Here is a 14911-nt window from a genome sequence, read left to right on the forward strand (position 1 = left end):
TTTTATCTATGCAAACAGCCAACCTCATCATCACGGAGTGATTTTCTGACAATAAATAGGAAATGTCTCTTGAACATTGGCTGGTCTTTCATTCAACAACATTTATTGAGTACCTTTCATGTACCAGCATTTTAGGCACTTCAGGTACATTGGGAACAAACAGATAAAGATCGCTTGTCCTTCAGATTTTTCCTGTTAAACTTTTTTTTTTTTTTTCTTACTTGAAAATTTTATTGGTCAGGGATAAAGGAAGTCAGGCAGCCCCTCAGGGTTCCACAAGCTCTCACTGCTTCCGCCATTGATGGGGCGGTTCACGTGCTTGGGGGACCCTAGGAATGCCTGAGCTTGGGTCTGGCACTGAGGGGCACCACATAGGCCAAGAGCAGAGGCGGCGGGGAGTCCAGGCAGTTGGGGGCCAGGACCTGGTGAATCAGCAGCAAGTCCAGCAGGTTGTAGTTCCCAAAGGAGATCCGGTTGCCCACGATGAAGGCCTGGCCCCCCTCATTCTGGGACAGCAGCGTTTCAAAAGGCTTCAGGTAACCTGGTAGTACCTTCACTTAGATCCTCCACACCATCGTTCACTACATCCAGCAAGGCCACCTCCTGCTGGTCCTTCCCGTAGAGCCCAAGGGAGCAGCCTAGGTGTTGCAGGTGGCATTGGACTGGTACAAGGTGAGGTCTCCATCCTGGAACTTGGGGAGCTGCCCATACAGACAGGAGGCCTTGAGTGAGCCCTTCATCCAGGTCTCCATGGTCACCACCTCCTGCTTCCAGCTCTGGCTGGCCCTGGTCAGCCAGCAGCGTGCACATGGCCTCACAGGGCCCTCGAACAGGGAAGTAGATGGTGGCGTAGGGTGGCATGGTTGCAGCACAGGGGCGGTGGCAGTAGCAGTAGCAGTGGCAGTGACGGTGGCGGCAGCACTTCCTGTTAAACTTTTACACATTTTGGAAATATCAATGGAATACAGATTTCGTTGGTCTGTGGGTTGTAAACTGGTAATCAGAGGCTCAGTTCAGCTTACAGATGATTTCTTTGGTTAGCTGGGCGGACTTTAGTGAGTTTGAATGCTTTAGAAGAGCTAGACATTGACCAGAAGACACAAGTCTGTGCCATTTCTTACTGTTTGCACCTCATCGGCTTCACTCCTCCACTTACATGTCTGGCTCCTGAAGGCATCCGGGTCTGTGGCTGCTGGCATTTAGTATGTCCAAGCTTGGAATTGGTTCTTTCTGTGCATCTGGAATTTTCAGTGTAAACTCTTTCATCACCTCAAGGAATTCAGATGCTCTGAATTCTTGGTCATTCATGGGTGTCAACTCCCACACATAGTCACATAAAAGATTCTGAGGCCAGAAAGGCCAGTGGCTTACATGGCTGGTAATAATAGCTAAGATGTTTCTAGAACTCTCTATGCTGTTCTTTCTTTTATGCTGGAAATCTTTTATGGTTTTTTTTTCCTGTTGGCAAAATGTACATGGTGGTTACAGGGGGGAAACAAGCTCTTGCATCTATATTTTAGGAAGATAATGGAAGTCTTCTCTCATTCCTCTCAAGTGTCAGCCAGCTGCACTGTCTGGACTCCTACACTCGTCCTCTCCTTTTGAAATGGAATGCTCCTCCCCACTCCCTATCCCCACAATTCCTCCCGGTCTGTTCAATCCAATTCATCCTTCCCTTAGGGTTCCTATCTTATTCATTAAAACAATTTATCCTACTTTAACTCTTGTTGGTTTTCCCTTCTCTGAAGTCAAGGCACATTTAGGAAAGTCAATACCATCCATTCTTTCTTTTCAACATTGGTTGATTGGCTACCCTGCCCTGCCCCAAGCACTCCAAATTGAGCCCTTAATTATCTATTGTACTGTATGGTTTAGTGATGGTTATGGTCATCCTATTTCCTTAACAAAGTGTACATTTTTCATTAGAATGGACCATGCCTGAGACCACCATTTTCCATACAGTGCTCTTGTAGGAGTAAGAAAAGGACCCTGTCGCCACTTGGGTGCAATGCTTGGAGGCGGAACACACCGCCCCCCTCCCATTGCCTACTCACCTGTGCCCCCTCCCCAGGACTGGAACACCTGCACAGCCATATGGGGGAACCCATGGAGCATCGGTGAATGACCCAGCAAAGAGCAGACCCCTCAGAAAGACTTGACAAATCATTCATCTTGTTTAAAACAGAGAAAGTCCTCAATTATCATTAATAATGAAAAAAATTCTTCCTAACCACATGTTAACCAGGCTCCTGAAGGTACCAGCCAATTTCAGGTCCTATTTTAGAAGCATCACATCCTTGTTCCACTCAGTTTTTACTAGGAGGTCAAACCTGGGTGATTGTGACGGTGAGAGGAGGTTCTGTTAATAATTGCACCAGGACTGGGACGCCTGGGTGGCTCAGTCAGTTAAGTATCTGCCTTTCGCTTGGGTCATGATCCTGGGGTCCTGGATGGAGCCCCAAGTTGGGCTCCCTGCTCAGCGGGGAGCCTGCTTCTCCTGCTGCCCCTCCCTCTGCTCATGCTCTCTTGCATGCACACTCTCTCTCAAATAAATAAAATCTTTAAACATAATAATTGCATCAGGACCACAGGGGCTCAGTGGGCCTGTCCCAGGCAAATGGGGTTATATATCCACAGTAGTAAAATGAGAAGCACCTTTACCACCACCATCTAAGAAAATATGTTAGTCTATTTATCCTGCTGTATCAAAAATGCCTCAACCGGGTGGCTTATAAATAAAACAAATTTATTTCTCACCATCCTGGAGGCTGGAGAGTGCAAAAATCAAGGTGCCAGCAGATCTGGGGCCTGGTAAGGTCCCACTTCCTGGTTCATAGAGAGAGCGTTCTGTGTCCTCACCGGGTAGAAGGAATGAGCTGTCATCCTTGGCCCTCTTTTTTCTAAGGGCACTAATCTCAATCACGAGGCCTTCACCCTCATGACCCAATCACCTCCCACAGGCCCTGCATCCTAATACCATCACCTTAAGGGTTAGGATTTCAACATACAAGCAAAGTGGGGGGAATGTACACAGACCATAGCAGAAGATATCAGCTCTAGTCTCCGACAGACATTGGGCAAAGAAGGGACACCTGCACCACCACCACCACCACCACCACCACCCCCGCCCGGCTGCCACCAGATTCAGATCAAGGACTATAGCAGAGTGGCAGGATACAAAATCAATGCCCAGAAATCAGTAGCATTTCTATACACTAACAATGAGACTGAAGAAAGAGAAATTAAGGAGTCAATCCCATTTACAATTGCACCCAAAAGGATAAGATACCTAGGAATAAACCTAATCAAAGAGGTAAAGGATCTATACACTAAAAACTATAGAACACTTCTGAAAGAAATTGAAGAAGACACAAAGAGATGGAAAAATATTCCATGCTCATGGATTGGCAGAATTAATATTGTGAAAATGTCAATGTTACCCAGGGCAATTTACACGTTTAATGCAATCCCTATCAAAATACCGTGGACTTTCTTCAGAGAGTTAGAACAAATTATTTTAAGATTTGTGTGGAATCAGAAAAGGCCCCGAATAGCCAGGGGAATTTTAAAAAAGAAAACCATATCTGGGGGCATGACAATGCCAGATTTCAGGTTGTACTACAAAGCTGTGGTCATCAAGACAGTGTGGTACTGGCACAAAAACAGACACATAGATCAGTGGAACAGAATAGAGAACCCAGAAGTGGACCCTGAACTTTATGGTCAACTGATATTCGATAAAGGAGGAAAGACTATCCATTGGAAGAAAGACAGTCTCTTCAATAAATGGTGCTGGGAAAATTGGACATCCACATGCAGAAGAATGAAACTAGACCACTCTCTTGCACCATACACAAAGATAAACTCAAAATGGATGAAAGATCTAAATGTGAGGGATCCCTGGGTGGCGCAGCGGTTTAGTGCCTGCCTTTGGCCCAGGGCACGATCCTGGAGACCCAGGATCGAATCCCACATCAGGCTCCCGGTGCATGGAGCCTGCTTCTCCCTCTGTCTATGTCTCTGCCTCTCTTTCTCTCTCTCTGTGTGACTATCATAAAAAAAAAAAAAAAAGAAAGATCTAAATGTAAGACAAGATTCCATCAAAATCCTAGAGGAGAACACAGGCAACACCCTTTTTGAACTCGGCCACAGTAACTTCTCGCAAGATACATCCACGAAGGCAAAAGAAACAAAAGCAAAAATGAACTATTGGGACTTCATCAAGATAAGAAGCTTTTGCACAGCAAAGGATACGTCAACAAAACTAAAAGACAACCTACAGAATGGGAGAAGATATTTGCAAATGACACATCAGATAAAGGGCTAGTTTCCAAGATCTATAAAGAACTTATTAAACTCAACACCAAAGAAACAAACAATCCAATCATGAAATGGGCAAAAGACATGAAGAGAAATCTCACAGAGGAAGACATAGACATGGCCAACACGCACATGAGAAAATGCTCTGCATCACTTGCCATCAGGGAAATACAAATCAAAACCACAATGAGATACCACCTCACACCAGTGAGAATGGGGCAAATTAACAGGACAGGAAACCACAAATGTTGGAGAGGATGTGGAGAAAGGGGAACCCTCTTGCACTGTTGGTGGGAATGTGAACTGGTGCAGCCACTCTGGAAAACTGTGTGGAGGTTCCTCAAAGAGTTAAAAATAGACCTGCCCTACGACCCAGCAATTGCACTGTTGGGGATTTACCCCAAAGATTCAGATGCAATGAAACGCCGGGACACCTGCACCCCGATGTTTATAGCAGCAATGTCCACAATAGCCAAACTGTGGAAGGAGCCTCGGTGTCCATCGAAAGATGAGTGGATAAAGAAGATGTGGTTTATGTATACAATGGAATATTCCTGAGCCTTTAGAAACGACAAATACCCACCATTTGCTTCAACGTGGATGGAACTGGAGGGTATTATGCTGAATGAAATAAGTCAATCAGGAAAGGACAAACATTATATATTCTCATTCATGTGGGGAATATAAATAATAGTGAAAGGGAATAGAAGGGAAGGGAGAAGAAATGTGTGGGAAATATCAGAAAGGGAGACAGAACGTAAAGACTGCTAACTCTGGGAAACGAACTAGGGGTGGTGGAAGGGGAGGAGGGCGGGGGGTGGGAGTGAATGGGTGATGGGCACTGGGGGTTATTCTGTATGTTGGTAAATTGAACACCAATAAAATAAAATAAAGTAAAATAAAAGGACTGTAGCAGAGAGCTCACATCATTACATTTTAGAGACTTGAGTGGGCTTTGATCTGATTAGTCACCATGTTCTCTATCACCCTGGCTTTAGAGCTAATCCCTTTAGCGTTAATATTGGGACTTTCTAAAATATGTTCCCACCCCAGTGAACAACAGGTGCAAATCCTCTTCTGCGTGGCACCATTTTCAGCGTTGCTTATTCCCATCCGTCATCATCTTTCAGCTTCTCAGCACTCACAGTAGGGTGGTGGTACAGCTCTCTGGAAAATACACCTCAGTGAGATCCAATGTGCCTTTTGATCAACACAGCAAGATGCTTAGCCCCGGGTGGTCATGGGATAAATCCTAATTGGATGTCTGACCGTGAAAAAAGAAGAATTGTTCTCAACCCACACTGTAGGGCTCTGAGATTTTTGTCTCCAAGACCAAGAGAAGTTCCACCTGACTGTAAATGAGGCAGTAAAGAGGATGGCTGAAGGGGGGGCTAACCTATTTCCTGGGACCTTTAATCTCAAGATCAGGGAAGTTTCACTTGACTCCAGCTTCCTTCTCAGAAAGTTACACTCTCTTCCCTTAGTCTTTCAAACGTGGAGGACAAATGTGTAGTCTTCCAGGAGTTTCCAATCTGCTTTGAGGACACCCTAGAATATTTCTGACCCTGAACCTTTTAAAATAGACTAAGAAACTCACATGCAATACACATGCACAAAGCCCCCTGTATTTATGCCTATATGTATAGCTCATTTCTGCGCAAATAGATGCACACAAACACCTTTTATCTCAATAAAGAAAACATGTTCTATTCATAGGAAAATAGTCGGGTCAGGCTTTCTGGGCTTTTTGTTTGTGCGCCGCAGGGTGCCTCCTAGCACGGCAGGGGCAGGCATCCGATGTCACGCCAGCCACCTACAGCATGCAGGGTGCCAGAGGCAGAGATGAGAGTGCTAATTAGGGGGTGTCAGGAGACAAGGCAAGAAGGAAGGGGGCAAAAAAAAAGCATAAAACTTTCCATGAAGATGGAAAGTAAAGGAGGGTGGGTTTTTCCTTTTTATTTTTGGTGGGAATTGTCTGCTTTTCGACTGTACTTCAAAATAGTACTCTGTCCTTTGTTCTGTAATTCAGAGCCAACATCTGAATTCATGGAAAATAGCTGGATTGTCTTTTGCATGTTGCTTGCATGCTTGTAATAAACATGTATTTATCTGCTTGTATTCCAAACCTACGTCACGATGACTCTCTCCACCTCATACTAGCCATTGCCAACAGTTTGTACTCAAGAGTCTTCAGGAAGGTTCCCCAGTTTCGTGAAAGTGATCTTAAACAATCCAGCCCGCCCTATCTTCCTAGGTGCCACTTGTAGCTTCGTGTGTTTCAGGGACATAGCTATTTATTTAAGTGGTCCAACCTCCCTCTCCCTGGATGGTTATATTGGACACAGTAGGCATTGCTTTGAAGGACCTTATAATGTTTCTGTTAAATACAATGCCTTTCAGTAACTAAAGGTTTGGATGGTTCCAGTCACCCATTTTCCATGTCTCTGGATCTGATGTTGCCTTCTATTCTCTGCACAGACTTGTCATCTCTTCTAGGTAAGCCTTTCACAAGCTGCTCTGCATATTAAAATCCTCTGGCAAGGTTACAGAGTACCCGGTATCAAAGACTCACATCGGGAAGGAAATCAGAATCTTCAGAGAGGTCATCCAGGCACTGCTGTCTTGAAAAGTTCTCCAGGGATCCCTGGGTGGCGCAGTGGTTTGGCGCCTGCCTTTGGCCCAGGGTGCGATCCTGGAGATCCGGGATCGAATCCCACGTCGGGCTCCCGGTGCATGGAGCCTGCTTCTCCCTCTGCCTGTGTCTCTGCCTCTCTCTCTCTCTCTCTCTGTGTGACTATCATAAATAAATAAAATAAAGAAAAAAAGAAAAAGAAAAGTTCTCCAGATGTTTCTAGTGCTCAGGCAGGGTGAAGAATCACTGGCTGTGTTCTCATCGTGTGACACATGGGCTTCAGGAATGCCTCTGAGCAGATGAATTTGGCCCTGTTCTCTTCTCTTTTGGACTCCCTCTTCCCACCTACTGCTTAATCAGCCTTTAAAAAAAAATTCTTAATCAGATCCCCAGGAGTAGGGCAGTGTGATTAAGTCATCTGGGCATAAAGTTGACAGAGATGCTCACTCTCGGGGTCCTGAACTTGGCACTTGATTGCTCTTGAAATAAAACTTATGACTTCTATATTTATCCCCCTCATCCCTACCTAAGCCTACCTATCCTCTACCTCATTGGGCAATCTTGTTTAGCAAACACATTTTAAAGAAAAAAGAGACATCTCTTAAATTGTCTTTAGGGCCAGCACCAAGCCACAGTTTAAAAAGCCATTTCCTTCCCTTTAGAAATACATTGTTTTTTTTTAACCAAAATATTTTATCCTGAGTTATTTGCTTCAGTTTTTAACAAATACAAATTTCTCCTCAAGAGACCAAATTCCAAAATTCTTTGTTCCTTTCTGAGACAATGCCATCATGGAGCTCCATCATGGAGCTCCAATGCCATCATGGAGCTTTGGTACCTATATTCTATGTCAACACTCCACATCCACCTTGTTGGGGTGGAATTACTTAGCTTTCACAGTGACTAAGTGAAATGATATATTCCAGATGGCTGTTACAGACCTTGGGCATCACAACAGATATCAGTTTTCTTGCCTTTTGACCCTTATTTCCACTTGCCCACTGCATAACCTCTATCAGAAGGTCCCTTGCTGGCCTCAAATGAATGTGTCTGAAACAGACCTCATTGGTCTTCCCTCTAGACTTCCTTCTTCTACACCTCTCATCTCCTGTTCCTGGTGACTTGCCCTACTTGCTATCTCACTGCATTAGACTGGAATCCTGTCACCCTCCCATTCACTTAACCTTCCAGTCAATCCAATCCTGAGACCTTCTCATCTACCTCCAAACTCATCTCTATAACCAACTCACCCATTTCCTGACCTGTCACATTCAGTCACACTTCTTTTTTTTTTTTTTTTTAAATCTTTATTTTTTTTTATTTATTTTTTATTTATTTATGATAGTCACAGAGAGAGAGAGAGAGAGGCAGAGACACAGGCAGAGGGAGAAGCAGGCTCCATGCACTGGGAGCCCGACGTGGGATTCGATCCAGGGTCTCCAGGATCGCGCCCTGGGCCAAAGGCAGGCGCCAAACCGCTGCGCCACCCAGGGATCCCTCAGTCACACTTCTTTACAGAGGTTGTCTTACTCCTGAGTGAGTTCTTTCTACTCTAGCCAGCCCAGTACACTGTACTCCTGACCCAGTTAGCAGCTACCTCCCATGGGACGTCCATCCAGAGAGTGAACTCCTTGGTTCTAAGCTCCCATAGCCCCTGGTGAATGTCCCACCTTGGTCCATCTTGGTTTTTATCATAGTTACCATAATTGTCTCTGACTATGACTCCATGAAATCGGGATTCCTTGGGGACAATAGCCACTTACATCTATCTTTGCAGCCCTAGTCTTGAACTCAGTTAAGGACAGCTAATAGGTTTACAAGGGACATTTGTTAAGTGAGAGAACAGTGTGGTGGTGGTAAGGAGTAAGGCATCTTAAACTATCTGAAATCAAACACTTCAGTACCTATACTTACTAGTTGTATGAATCAAGACAAGTTACTTGAACTGTGTCTGCTACAGTTTACTTGTCTATAAATTAAGTAATAAGACTTATTTCATGCGATTATTACAAGAAGTAAATCAGTTAATAAATTCAGGCATTTTCTAAAATTCTATGAAAATACTCCCTCTCTTTTCTTCCCCTAGCAGGTACATATATGAATTCAGAGACCAGGTACGATCTTGAAATCACCTGTGGCACCTAACCCAGGATAGTGGTTAAGATCAGCTATGTCATAGGACGATTGTGAGAATGGATGAATTTAGACATGTAAAGGACTTAAAATGAGGTCCAATACATATTAAGTGTTCCATAAATGTTAGCTCCTTATCCTAATGATAATTTTTGTTATTATTGCCATTACCTTCCCCAATTCCTTCAGTAGCATTCCAATTTTAACCTAGTTAAGTACAAAATCTGTGGCCCAAGAATATGCCTGATGTACATGCATCTCATTTATAATCAACACTTACTACTTTTGCAAATGCTGTTCTCTTGAGCCAGTATTTTTTGCCATTCCTAGTCTTCACTTGTTAGAATCCACTCACTCTCTAAGGCTCATCTCAAATGTTAATTTCTTGAGAAAGCATTCTTTGAGTTTCTAATTCTTCACAGAAAACATTCTTTGAGTTACATATGAGCTCTTCTTCTGAATGCTCTGTGAACTTTCTTTATATATATATATATATATATATATATATATATATATATATATATATAAATACAAAACATAGGGGTCATGTCATTTAACTGCGAGAAGGAGGGTGAAGTGGGGCAGTATTCAGACTGGACCATCGAGGGCATGCAGTGGGTAAGCAGGTTGTGGCTATGACTGTGCTTGCACCTGTGTCTGGGTTTGGCTTTGGCCTTTTTTTTTTTTAAAGATTTTATTTATTTATTCATGAGTGACAGAGAGAGGCAGAAACATAATCAGAGGGAGAAGCAGGCTTCTTGTGGGGAGCCCGATGCAGTACTCGATCTGGGACCCCGGGATCATGACCTGTGCCCAAGGCAGACACTCAACCACTGAGCCACATGGGCATCCCTAGCTTTGGCCTTTTATACAGAAAATAATACAGGTATTATTTTCCTTGTTGGCAAAACAGGACCATTTATTTTTGTCTTGGAGGGCAGGAATTGTGCTTCACTCATCTCAGTAGAACCTTTAGTATGGAAATAGTGTATTTTGCAGCCAGTAAATTTTTTTCTTTCAAATTGAATAGTATATATAAATTTTACTAAATCTTAACATTAGAGAAAATGTAATATATTTTCTCTGTGATCCAGACATCTCCTCTGTCATTAGAAAGATCCACAGTTGGGCTCTACAAAACATACAAGTACAAAGAAAGATCTCTTCTTTATGTCACAAATGAGCTATTATTATATCCATTTGCATTTGTTCTTATTTTATTATATTCCCTGTCAGTGCAAAATATGCTGCCTCATTCTCTGATCAATCATCTATGTTCAAAGTATAGCCAGTTGGATTATTAAAACCCTAATTGTGGAACAGTTTGGGGATCAGAGCATCTCCAAATATGTAAATTGTCTGAAGAATTGACTCCCCCAACTACCCGAACAGAGACTATATCATTCTTGGAATAATTCCTAATGTGCATTAGCCTATGTGGAACGTTAAATATGTTGACGTCTTGAGAGCATTTATAGAACTTTTTTGGATAGCCTGGTGGGCTGATATCCCCTCTCCTTATTCTACTCAGCGCTCTGGAAGGCTGACCTGAAATCAATGAGTTTCTTGATCTTCTGGTTCCAATTGCATTTCGGCCAAGGAGGAGCACCACTAAGAAATGGAAAGAGGAAGGAAGTGACTGAGTCTGTCTTTCCTGGCTCCTCCCTGCAGCAGTACCTTTGTGGTAGTACCCACCAGTTCACACACAGAGGCAGGGGGTTCTGGCTATAGATAACCACGCCCTCCCTCTTGTCTGTTGAAGCCTAGGGGTGGTAACAGCTTGAAGGGCACTAATCTTGTGCCCTGTTGACGTCTTTGCAAACTACAAACGGTTCTTGTATCACAGTGTCCTCAAATTCCCATACTTGGGTATGCCCTTTGTTTTTTTCTAGAGACTGATAACCCATTGTTGCACTTACTTCTCTTAAAGTGATTCAAAGATCAGGTAGGCAACAAAAAGGCACTTAGGTGCAGCAAAGAAGCCTTTCCCAATCTTTAACAAGTTCTAACTTGAGGTCCTACAAAAGCTCTCAAGGAAAAGCCCTGAATGAGTGAGGAATTTCTCATATGGTTCCTACTGTGTCTTCCTTGAATTGGATCCTGAGCAGAAATGCCAGTGAATTTGTCCATTCAAATCCATGTTTACTTGAGAGTTTGTAGATTTGCTGCAGCATGTTTTGAGCAGAAAATATTTGTTTAAAGTGAAAACCTGGAAGCCAAAAACGTATGATTAGAAAATAGAAAATGTCATATTTTAAGTGGGGAAAGATGGTCGCAAAAGCGAAAGATTCCTTTCTGTCCTTAATTATGTGGCTGGGTCTTCCTGGACTCTTCATCTAATCTGCATAGATACAGAAATTACACAGCAATCTGGAAGCTTAAAAAAAAAAAAGAAAAGAAAAGAAAAGAAAAGAAAAAATGGCAGTAATTAAATGACAAAAAACTATATTCACATAAAATTAAGGGTTTGACTTAAAGCCATGGGGGGGCATCTCCTTTTGTTTCTTCCTATGTAGCATTTAAAGGAGAATGAAACAAAAAGTGCTTTCTGCAAATGTCTGAGCACTAACTTGTAGCCCAGCCTCAGGAGACGTTTGCTGGTCACAGGTACTCTATATGCCCAGCACGGAGACTTGACAATTCTTGGTCCCATCCCTGGGCTTCATGTAAAAGCCCGGAAGAGGCCCAAGAGTCAGAAAGAAAGCAGAAATTCAGAATTCAGTCATTCAGTTTATTTGCCCTCTCAAGAGGTTAAAAAATCCATCTTTGACCAAAATGGAGGTTATGATAATTATGAGAAAGGATAAATATCTCAGATATACAGAAAAGCACCTATATCCATGCCCACCCGTATTTATGTATGTGAACATTGTGCCATTTTGCTTTTTTTTTTTCTTTATTTTTTTAAATAAAATCTTCTGGATATAGTTGGAGCCACCAGGGCAACCCTTACTCTCCCCACCCCTCCCACTCTCTCCAGAGGGAACCACAGTATTGATGGTCATGTCTACCTTTTCTGTTCTTTGTTTTAGTTTTTTACTTTAAGATTTTAAGATTTTATTTTTAAGTGATCTCTACACCCAACATTGGGCTCAAACTCATGACCCTGAGATCAAGAGTCATACCCTCCACTGACTGAGCCAGCCAGACATTCCCTGTCTGTTGTAATACTCTGACTACATAGGTATATATCAGAAATAGTGTACATAGTAGTAGTATTTTGTGAGCTTTTAAACTCTAGATGAATTGTGGTATACTCCATTGTATTTTCAAGAATTATCCGTGTTCATACATGTACCTCTAGCTCATGCATTTGAAATGCTGTACTATATTCTATTATATAAGTATGTATGGTGGTTTGTTTCTTCACCTTCTATTGATTAATATTTAGAATGTTTCCCTTTCTTTCTGTCATTATAAACAGTGTTTTGATGAGCATCCTTGTAAACAACTTCATGTGTATATTTGTGAGAGATTCTCTAGGATCTATATTTTGGGAAAAAATGTTGAGCAAGTGTCAAGTATGCCATCAACTTTACTGCCATTGCTATACCCTTCCTCTCCAGAGTGACTAGACAATTAATGTTCTTACCACAGGACCTGAGAATATTCATTCCTATCCCATCCTTATTGGTAGTTTATATGATGAAACTTTTTTAAATTTTTAAAAATTTAAAAAATTTTGCTAATCTAATAGTGGTTTTATTTGCATTTCCCTGGTTATTAGTAGTGGAATTGGGTTTTTTCTCAAATGTTTATTGATATTTCAAGTTTTCTTTTCTTTTTCTTTTTTTAAGATTTTATTTTTTCATTTGACACAGAGAGAGACAGAGTGCGAGCACAAGTAAGGGGAGCAGCAGAGGAAGAGGGAGAAGCAGGCCCTCCAGTGAGCAGGGAGCTCCACACAGGGCTCAATCCCAAGACCCGGGATCATGACCTGAGCCAAAGGCAGACGCCTAACTGAACCATCCAGGTGCCCCAGTTTTCTTTTATTCAATGATCCATTCATCTCCTCTTGCTCCTTTTTCTTTTGGGTTGTTCTTCTTTTCCTAACTGATTTGCATGGCTTCTTCTTGCTTCATTCTTGTCCTTTGGCAATTATATGTATCAAATAGTTGTCTTGGGGGGAAGTTCCAGGTTCTGTATGCTAAGCAGCAAGCATCCCATATGCCTTTCTCAAATGATGCATTATTCCAGGGTTGATTCTAGGCTTTGCCAAAAGGAAGAAGCAAACTTTTTATGATATATATTCTCGAACATAATAGAAGGAGAGTAAGTCACAGACCTCTGTGGATCAGGGCCTGAGTTTTGGGGATGAAGCTTGGGAATTTGGGAAAAATGATGGATTAGGAATGTGTTGGAGAATGAGCCAAAGCTCATACAGCCAGGGGAAACCTGGACATTTACAGTGGGACAGAAGCAGAGGGGATTCTATGAAAGCGTGTTAAGTGGTGGGGAGTGGTGTGGGCTCTGTGCTGGGCAGTGTGACTCTATAGTATGATGGCCTCTAATGGCTTTCAGGACCTAGAGAAGGAGCCATCCTAATTCCCTACTGTCAGCCCAGTGTCATAGCATGCCAAGGTAGGCGGGCAGGAGGAGAGAAACCAAAAGGGATTCAAGAGAAAACCTCCCAGTTAACTGCCATGCCCCACTATTAGAGACACTAAGGACTTTGCAGTGATCAGCCAGAGAGGATGGCCAAGAGCCCCCACCAGCCAACTCTCCTGCTGGGAGTGTGACAACTAAGTTGGGATAGGGAATGCGAGCTCTGATCTGTCACCAAATTGGAATTTGGCTTCAGACCATCAAGCTTTGTTTTAGGCCGCCTCCAATCTACAACTAGCAAAGAGCAAAAGTGAATGGTTTGCATTTTACCTTTGCTTTCCCTTCCTGTCCCCCTAGTAGAGGTTGTATGAGTGGCAAAATAACCCTCAAATAGGTGGAGGCAGGTCAGAGGAAATTCTCACTGTATCTGCCTGGTCCCCGAAAGGAGGGTTGATGATAGCCTATTAGCACCAGTGCCCCTCTAGCTTGTACAGTACAATGACCTGTGTTTTCATCCAAGATGGTAGGTAAAGGCTGTAAAGCAGTTAAACACTAAAATCCCCCCATCTCTTAGGTTTCTTACTATTACACGTTCAAATAAACTAATCTGCTTGATAAGTTTTTTTTTTTTTTTCACTTGGGCAATGAAACACCGTCTCATAAACCAACCAAGTAAAGGAACTGAATCAACCCATGTCCCAGGTGCAGTGAGAAAATTAGTAAATGAAATAGGGGCGCTCCTGCCGCTTCTGACTTCAGCTAAGTGCACCCTCTCCTTGTTAAGCCAGTCTTCCATCTCTGCTGCTGTGTTGTGTTGGGTTTTGTCCTGGTAATATCTGTGTTCTCATTTGAGTGAAGACTGTATAGCAGATGCGGTAAGGCTTGATAGAAGCAAAAATATGGGTGCTAATAAATAAACTAGTCTTGCAGTATTGATGAATTCTCATGAAGTGTTTCCTTTTGTTCTGTTTCATTCAGCAAAATCTGTATTCTCTTAACTTCTACCTTTCTGATCCATCAGAACCAATTCTGCATGTCCTCAAAGCAGGTTTGGAAAACAAACAAAAGCAGATGAGAAAATTCCCAGATTTCTTTCTGGCAGTATCAACTGGTTATTATCCCAGAGCCAAACAATGTTGCCAGAGACTATTAAAAAAAAAATCAACAAATAGGGGAGAATCAAATCAGTTTAGTGTCATAGTCTGCCAAAGAGTGAATAAGCATGTTAGAGCATGTCTCCTGCCTCTTCCAACATTTGGGAATAACAGACAAAATCTTGGG

At 42.6% G+C, this 14911-nt stretch overlaps 1 pseudogene; it reads right to left on the reverse strand.

Moving 5' to 3' along the window:
- Positions 1-237: 237 nt before the first annotated feature.
- Positions 238-861, reverse strand: LOC140609356 (glutathione S-transferase P-like; annotated as a pseudogene).
- Positions 862-14911: the final 14050 nt, after the last annotated feature.

This window comes from Canis lupus, chromosome 18, assembly GCF_048164855.1.
Source record: "Canis lupus baileyi chromosome 18, mCanLup2.hap1, whole genome shotgun sequence".
Classification (NCBI taxonomy): domain Eukaryota; kingdom Metazoa; phylum Chordata; class Mammalia; order Carnivora; family Canidae; genus Canis; species Canis lupus.